Source organism: Aulonocara stuartgranti (genome assembly GCF_965226115.1).
Source record: "Aulonocara stuartgranti genome assembly, chromosome: 9".
Lineage (NCBI taxonomy): Eukaryota > Metazoa > Chordata > Actinopteri > Cichliformes > Cichlidae > Aulonocara > Aulonocara stuartgranti.
In genome coordinates, this window is record NC_138960.1 from 25,167,148 (window position 1) to 25,175,458 (window position 8,311).

The following is an 8,311-nucleotide window of genomic DNA, read 5'->3' on the forward strand; positions in this document are numbered from 1 at the left end:
TTTCTAAATTATGCCCTGAGAGGATTTCTAACGGTAAATTTGCAGTGAGTCTGCTTCGTATTGAGCAACAGTGACTCAAAGTTCAATGACCAAGTTTTCTTTTGAAGTTCCTCCCAGTTCTGATGATCCTGTAATACTGGATCATCAGACACTCGAAAAGGCAAGAAGAAAGAAGAGCTTGTGTTAAAGACCAGGAAGGATCTTATTTCTGTCCACAGTTTTCATTCTCCCACTAAAAAATTCACTTTCTGTACTGGTCCTCTGCTTCCTCAAAGACTGCTGTCACTTTCATTTCTCTGTCACCCCCTCGTTCCCACATGCCCTTATTTCTTTTTATACCCCCACTAAACCTGCCAAAATAGAGAAACTAAAAGTTTGGTGTTTTTTTCAGCTCACTTTAGCTTAAAGTTGGCACCTTCAGAAAAATAAGGGGCAGTGCTTGTGATTCACACCCCTCTAAGAACACAGCTGCTGATGATTTCAGGCTGATTCCTTCCCTCCCCATCTCCAGCTGCCTCCCTCTTCCCGCTCCTCCACAACCACCCACACATGCAGGGCCTTGGAGTGGGGGTATGTCACCAGGGTGCAGAGGAGGCTACCCCCCCCCCCTGTCCCCTTCTGGCTGCCTCTGCCTCAATTTTATCCCACAACTTAGACATTCACATTATTCACACTCTCATTACACATACATATAGGATCTTGGGGGTGGGCACAATCACGGAGTCCAAATTACCATCAGCGTGTATACCTCACCCCTGACGTCGTTGCCCACCTCTCAATTTTAAATACACTTAGTCATTGAGGGCTAGCAGGAGGGACTATGCGCTTACCTGCTGCTCCTTGGCAGGTAGCTCCATGCCCTCCTGGGTTTTAATTGCACCTTAGAACACATATGCATCAACACTACAATGAGCGGGTGGAGGGAGGTTTGGAGTCTTCTCCCACCCCCATTCTCTGCGGCCTGCTGGAGTGGGAGGGCTAGTAGGAGGAGTTGGCCGTCCGACTGCGGTCTGGGGTGTGGGGCCTCCCTGCTGCTGCGGAGTCGGGGTGGTCTGCCTCTCCCCACCGCAGGGAAAAGGGTAACACCACCTGGGTCTGGGTGCAATTCCCCCCTCCAGGGGCAAGGGTACCTAGACCCGGTTTGTAGAGTACGCTTGGGGAGTGTGATTGTGTGTACAGCGTCTCTTTATGTCTGTCTCCACGTTGGTTGAGTGTGGAGTGAGTGCATATGAGAGCATGAGGGTGGGAATGGATGTTTGTGTCTGTGTGTGCCTGTATGTCTGTGTCTATATGTCAGGTTGGGTATCAGACGCCACCTCTCTGGGGACACCTCAGGCCCTCCAAGGTTTGGAGGCCTATCTCCACCCACCACCACTTCCCCTGTCGGTGGCGGACTCCCTCAGGTGTCGGTGTGTTGGTGGTTCTTTGTGTCTGGGGGTGGGCGTCCGGGTACACACCGGCTCACTCCTTGGCGGCCGCTTGTCGGGGCCTGGGGCCTGGGGCTCGCTCGGGCCCCTTTGGAGGTGGGGTGCCCCCGGCCTCTCGGCCTGGGGCTCGGTCACTCAGGCACAGCTGGGGGCCGGCGGAGCTCACGGGCGCGTCACTGCAACTCCCCCTGACTTCTGCTCCGCGGCTGCTGGGCGAGCCCTCATCTGGGACTCTCCTCAGCTCTTACTGGAACAGTGGCACGGCTGCCCCTCTGTTGGTCTTCCATGGTCTCTTGTGTTCTGGGGGCCTCTGGATGTCTGGAGTTTTGATCTCCTCCATACCCGCTTCACACCCTGGAGGACGGGGCTGTGGCCCCCCCCACACTCCCTAGCAGATCATTACATGGAGAAACCTTTGGAATGCAAGCATGCTGATCCACACAGGTATGCACACATGGGTATTCACAGACGCGGACTAAAGCTTTCTTGGCTGCTGCCTCAAAGCACACTGTGCGCTGTCTATCTTGCGTGCTGCACAATATCGTTTATTATTTAGTAAATATTGATATCTATGACTAGCTAGTTTATTGTGATGGTGCTTTGTTTTCTCTATTATTATGTTGCTCTTTGTTGTTTGCTGTCTCCTCTGTTTGATTTTTTTGTTTGTTTTTTTTTTTCTCCATACAGGTGACCCAGGAGTTCTTTTTTTTTTCTCTCTCTCTTCCCCCCCTTCTCACCGTCTCTTCTCCCCTTTGGTTTTCTTTCTTTCTCTCCCCCTCTTTCTCTCATTCATTCCCCCTGTCCTATTTATTAAAAAAAAAAAAAAAAAAATGACAAAGGATGAACTGAAGCTCTGCCATCACGTCATTACTGCTGTTTCTGATGTCATTTAGAAAGAAAAAAAAAAAAAGAAAAAAAAAAGATATTTAAAAAAACAGTTTTGTTGATTAAAAAACACTATATCGGATTCATATCGGTATCGGCAGATATCCAAATTTATGATATCGGTATCGGACATAAAAAAGTGGTATCGTGCCATCTCTAAATAAAACATGAAAGCTAAGTTGGACAGAGGCTTCTCCCCACTTCTCCCAGCCATACTGTAACAAGAAAAGACTGGATTTTATTTGCTGCTGAGCTCAATCTGATTCTTAAAACTATTTATCCTGAGGCATCAATGTGAGCAGGAGTTGGTGTAATTATTTCACAAAGCAAACCCTCAAGAGAAATCTTTCTCACCACATTGAGCCTCTGATAGTGTTAGCTCGCTGCTAGCGGCTGTCACTAGCTAGTATATTGAATCAGACAGTGTGAGTGTTTACTGTAGTCATAAATGAATGCCTGAAGTCTCTTTAGGTTTAGATTAGGGTGAAAACAGCTTTTTCTCTCATCTGCAGGCACTGCTAGACATCTCTGCGTCTATAGCACATAGTAAACGTTTTATATGATGGCTGCAGTATGCTAATAAAATGACACAGGTTCTCTGCAGTGCAGTCATTTTAGAGCATAAAGCACAAATGAGAGTCATCTTGACGTCTTTTAAAAGATATTGTTAGAGTGGACCAGTGACGCTGGTGATGTGTGCAGCATGAAGCAGCTGAGCATCTATATAATCACAAACATGCTGTTTAGGAATATTTCTTGGGGGTGGGGTGGGGGGTTAAAAAAATTGCTTTTAGAAAACAAAAATTACAAATAAAGTCTTACTAAATGGTGTGTTTTTTATGATTTCTAAATTATGCCCTGAGAGGATTTCTAACGGTAAATTTGCAGTGAGTCTGCTTCGTATTGAGCAACAGTGACTCAAAGTTCAATGACCAAGTTTTCTTTTGAAGTTCCTCCCAGTTCTGATGATCCTGTAATACTGGATCATCAGACACTCGAAAAGGCAAGAAGAAAGAAGAGCTTGTGTTAAAGACAAGAAAGGATCTTATTTCTGTCCACAGTTTTCATTCTCCCACTAAAAAATTCACTTTCTGTACTGGTCCTCTGCTTCCTCAAAGACTGCTGTCACTTTCATTTCTCTGTCACCCCCTCGTTCCCACATGCCCTTATTTCTTTTTATACCCCCACTAAACCTGCCAAAATAGAGAAACTAAAAGTTTGGTGTTTTTTTCAGCTCACTTTAGCTTAAAGTTGGCACCTTCAGAAAAATAAGGGGCAGTGCTTGTGATTCACACCCCTCTAAGAACACAGCTGCTGATGATTTCAGGCTGATTCCCGTGTTTCGTCTCCTAGTGTTGCCAAACATGTGACAACGGCTGTGAAAGAGAAAATTATGTGGACATGTGTGTACAGTTTTGTGTTAACATATAGTGCAGAGTGTTTTGTATTAACTCGACTGAATCTGGTGGTTATTTGTAAGGCTATAGCCTGTTTACAGGTTATGTGCCAAGTTTTAATTCTTGGAGAGACTTTTTTTCATCCAACCTCGTGAAAAGAGAATATTACATTTGTAAATGAGACCATAATAAGGTTTGAGTTTATATACAAGAGAAAACTATAAACCATGTAGAATGTGAAACATAAGTTGATTTTAGTGAGCAAACAAACTCATTGCTATCCACCCAAAACACTAAGTGTGAAAATGTGACCTACAAACCAATGAGAGATGTTTTTTTTATCTATACAGTTTTGCAGACATGTGACATTAACTTGTGGAAGAGACATGCCTGTCTACAAACAGTGTCCAGCTACTCTCAGAGCTGTAGAGAAACTGTGAAAAGTCCAACACAAAGTTGAAAAAGTAGACTTTGCCCTCAGAGTAAAAGGTGTATCTTTTGAAAAGTGTTGGCTGCAGGTCTGAAGCCCAACTTTCACTTTGAAGGTGAATTTTCTCCATTTCTAGTTCAACCAGTTTCTTGTACAACCACTCGGCTAGTAGTTAGCGAGTATTTAAAGACCAACACGAAAAACGTTTGGTCACTAACCTAACCTCAGTTCTATGAAAGCCGAGTCACGTGTCTCATTATGGGAAGTGCCCTCTGGAGGCAGCCTGCTAGCAACCAAAGCAATCAGATCAAGTTTTGGTGCAGCACCTTCTTTGCAACCAGTTTCGCCCCGTGAGAGCCAACAACCTCCAGGAACCACTGCCAACCAGTTGATAAATACACATTTTTCCATAAAAAAACTATAAAAAACCCGAAAGCCATAAATTTCATACCCAAGCCTCAACTCTCATGGCCCAGTACCAGGCTGTGGCCTGGGGATTGGGGACCGCTGACCTAGAGGAACTGCAGGTCTTGTTACTTGTCCAATGAGTTCAGTTTTCAACCCCAGACGTTTCTGCTTGGCTAAATCCTGAAACCACAAAACACATTCCCTGAAAACAAAACCTAAACACAACATAATTGCAAGAATCACCACAACACATAAAGTTGAACCCGTCCAGTGAGTTCAGTGCAGAACTCTGCATACCCACTAAAATCATATTAATTATGAAGCAGACAGAACAAACAAGAAAGAGTATAAAAAAGGAAAAGTACTTGTACTATAGATAAAGTTAAATTCATTATTCAGTTTATGTAAGGCCATTGTTTGCATCTATGGTATTAGCCCTGAAATGTAGGCACTAAAAGCAAAGTGAGGATCCTTTTAAAGATAAACCAATGAATAGGTTTTTTTAGCAGTTAACTTTGTATAAAGTACAACAAAGGCAACAGAAACATAAAACCTGTCAAATCAATTTGTAGTGTGAGCTCTTGTAGCCCCCTCACTTGCATAGTTTTTCAAAGTGGTTGGCAGGTAGCATCATTCTTCGGTTGATTTAGGCTGTCTCAGTGTTTTCTGTTTCTTCACGTAATCCCACACAGACTCTATGATGTAGAGATCAGTGCTTTACAGGTGTCATACCAGATGTTCCAGGACTCTTTGTTGTTAAATTAATAAATAAAATAAATATCGCTGCATGTTTAGAGTTGTTGCTGCAGAGCTGCAGGGGTGTCTGCAGGGGTGGATAGAAATCTGAAACACTCAAAGTGCTTACATTTTATTTTTTGCACAGTAGTGAATCGGTTGCTTGCTGTGGAGAGCCGTGTAATAGCTGCATACGACGGCAGGGTGATCACATAAATTTGCTCTTTTTACATAACACACGAGAAACATTTGGAATCAAATGTAACTTGGTTTGAAGGTGCATTTTAAAATTAATCCTCTTCATCCCTCATTATGTAAGACGGTTGCAAATTAATGCATATCTAGAAATACTGTCTCCTTGGAGAAGAACACTTGAGGTACACCACTTCAGGTGGCAGTAAGTGACAGGTAACTTGGAGTATTAATGTTTTAGCGTCAATAACCCTTATTTCCTTAATACATCACTTCTTCCTTCCAGTGCCGTAAATAGAAATTTTGCACATTGAGACTTTCCTTCCTTCATTTTCCCATACAAACAAATTACACTCATCAGTAAAGGTCAAATCTTTCATGGCCTTGTCTTCCCATCCCCTCCTAGTAAACCTTTCCTTTGGCTCCTGTGACTGCTTTAATGAAACACAAAAACATAAGAGAATCATCACCCGGCCTCCTGAAGCACTCTGTGTGATTTGGTTAAATAAACACTCACAGCAGAAACTGTGCATGCAGAAGGTCTGAGCTGCGATCAAGCAGAACCCCGGATAGTAACAACTGCCACATCAATAATGCAGACATGTCATTACTCTCAACAAATTTAAAGCTGCCAAGAAATAAAAAATGCCTTTTACCCTCCTGACCTAGGTGTATTGTTTTTCGCCTTTGATTCATATGCGTGTCATAAAAAATCATATTTTAATATCGCTGGAAAAAATTCCATCCATTTTTCTTATTGTGAATTTCTTTTTTGCTGACTCAGAGAAAATAGTTTTGGGTTGCTTTTTTAAAAAAAAACCCAAAACAACAAACACTTTTCCAAAGAAATATGACTTTGTGCCGACCCAGCAAACCTCTCCAGTCAACGTGACGACTGTATATTCCACAGCGCCTGTGGATGTGTGCGAGCACAGGCAAAGGATTGACGACCAAATTAAACGTGCATGTTGGGGGCAAAAAAAATGTAACTCGCCCATTAATTTATCTTTCTAAAATAGAGATTAACTGTCATTCATTATGATATATTAAATAATCTCAGTATTTTCTGCTAGATTCAGGTGGAACTTGTGTATTCTGTCTCTGGCTTCACGTTTTTCTGTTTTATCCTCAGTTACATTGACACAAAGGCATCTGCTGTGATGCTTATTCCAAGTGTCAGTACTGATAAATAATCAGAATTATAATATTTCTGACTGTCTGAGTCAAAACTGAATCAAATTGAATCGGGACCTTGTGAATCAGAATCGAATTGATTATAGAAATCAGTGACGATACCCAGTCCTAATCTGGGGTTTACAACAATAGAAATACACTTATTTGTGTCTTGGTAGTAGGAATGGTGCCAAAACCATTCCTGTGGACAAGGAAATACAGAAGATTTATACAGTGTAAAAATCCTAATAATGAAGCGTGACATGCAGTCAGGCCTGCAAAGTATTGCAATATCAGCCAAACAGTACAATGCTGCATGTGTGGTAATAAGCTGAACATAAACCATTTTCGGATACAAGCAGACAGAAAACAAATTCCACACTTCTCCAAAACGAGAGTTAGTCTTTCTTTTGTATCACATCCCATTAAATTTACACAAGGCATCAGGACAGACAGTCATGAGGTGACTAAAGCAATAAGTCTGGAGCAATAATGTGTTATGACCTTCTTTCAATGTTTCAGCCTAACACTTATACATTATGATGTGCAGAGTTGTAGCCCTGATAAAATATTCACTCGGGGCATCTGACAGCAGGAGAAGGTCCTGGTTAATTTAGAACATGCTGGCTGATGACTTGTGTGTAAACTAATCCTGAAATACTTCAGGGAGCAGGTAAAGAATTTGGCTCCCTGTTTGATGAGCAATCCCTTATAGCAATATAGGGGTGAGGAGCAGGGCTGCTCCTTGCTCCTGGTCAAGGGTTACCATGGGGACGGAGAAGAGGGTTAAAAGGGACGATGAAGGCGCGTCTGTCTCGGTTCACGGTGTCCTGATTGTTTTTGATTGAAGGAAAACCGAGAAGATAAGCTGCCACTGTGGTGATACTGTGCCTGTGTCCATTTCAACAATAAGCCTGGTCACTTTTTCTTATTCTTAAAAAGAATAACAAACATAAAAAACAACGTTGAATTTGTCATAATAATAGATGTTTGTTTGCTAAATCTCATATTTAGCTCATAAAGCTCCACTGCTATGTGCTGTCATGTTTCTTAATTGCAAACTTATTTTATTTTTTTAAACAAGTGTTCTTCAGTATCATAATAGCATTGACTTATACTAACCTTTAGATAGTAGCTCTTGTACTTGTTTCACACATCACATCCTAATGACTCTGGGGTCATAGACTGTAGATAAAGATGGGAGACACTGTGACGTCACGTGTTTGTTAATGAAAACCCTTTGTGAAGCCTAAAGCCACAACACTACAGGCTTACAGTCTAATGACAATCGCATGCAGCTAGCTATGGAGCAACACTAACAGTGATTATGATTTACAAAATGAACTTCACTTTCAAAACTAGAGGATGAGCCCATGAACTCAGCCACAAAGTGTTTACTGAGATCATCCTGGATGTATAGACCTCTATCCGGTGTTGCTTTGTTTTTATTTGGGGGGTTGGCCATTAAAGGAACATAGTTTTGATGGACTTCTTCTTTGCCTTCACTTTTCAGACCGAGCGGCCTGTGTTTTATACATCTATATCATTTCAAATCATAGATGGTATGGAACAGTTGGACATAGTGAAAGTGGCATCAACAACATTTGTTGTTTACTTCTATTCTGAAGCCTTCATTTTAGCTTAATGGCCAAAAGTGAACATAT